The sequence below is a fragment of the Chaetura pelagica genome, unplaced genomic scaffold (assembly GCF_000747805.2).
Source record: "Chaetura pelagica isolate M959 unplaced genomic scaffold, ChaPel_1.0 scaffold290, whole genome shotgun sequence".
In the NCBI taxonomy this organism is placed as follows: domain Eukaryota; kingdom Metazoa; phylum Chordata; class Aves; order Apodiformes; family Apodidae; genus Chaetura; species Chaetura pelagica.
Window position 1 is genome coordinate 191,432 of NW_009951792.1, and position 688 is coordinate 192,119.

Sequence of the window (688 nt, forward strand, 5' to 3'; positions counted from 1 at the left end):
CCCCCCGCCGCCCCGCCCCGCGTGGGGCTGGTGGAACAAGGTAGACGCCTCCGCAAAGGGCCCCCCGGCCCCCCCCAGCCCCGCTTGGTTTCTGTCTGTCCACCCCCTCGAAATCCTTTGTTCCTCCTCCCCAATCCTTTATCCTTACCCCCCCCAACAGGTTTCGGGTGCCCTCCTCGGAAATCACAGCGTATGCATGGCCCCCCCATGCCCCGCTCTCTGCCCTCCCCTTTCTGCTGTGACCCCAAAACTACCCCAGGGGAGGGGGGTCTGTGCACCTCCTCCCTCCAGTGCTTGTCCCTGCTTGTGCCCTGCCCCAGGCCGGTGGTCCCTGGAGGGGGACACACACTGTGGTAGCACCCCCAGAGGACTCCCGCCTGGTCAGCAGTGGGGAGCTGGGGGGAGGGGGGGATACAGATCATTTAAGGGTGTGTGTCCCCGCCCCACACCAGGAGGAGCTGCTTGGGTGCTTGTGCTCCGGGCCAGTGGTCCCTAGAGGGGACACACTCTGTGGTGACACCTCCAGAGGCCCCCAGCCTGGGTCAGCAATGGGGAGCTGGGAGAGAGGGGGTGTAATTTTAGGGCCCCTCCCACATTGCTCCCATGCCATAGCACTGCTCCCCCACCCCCCGCACACACAGGGGGGCCCACACCAGTGCATGGATGGGGGGCAAACTGACTGCATGCC

The 688-nt window shown here is 65.8% G+C and overlaps 1 protein-coding gene across 1 annotated transcript in view; it reads left to right on the forward strand.

Moving 5' to 3' along the window:
* Positions 1 to 688, forward strand: part of CAMK2B (calcium/calmodulin-dependent protein kinase II beta) — an 11,884-nt gene that overhangs the window by 6,636 nt on the left and 4,560 nt on the right. The window lies entirely within an intron of this gene.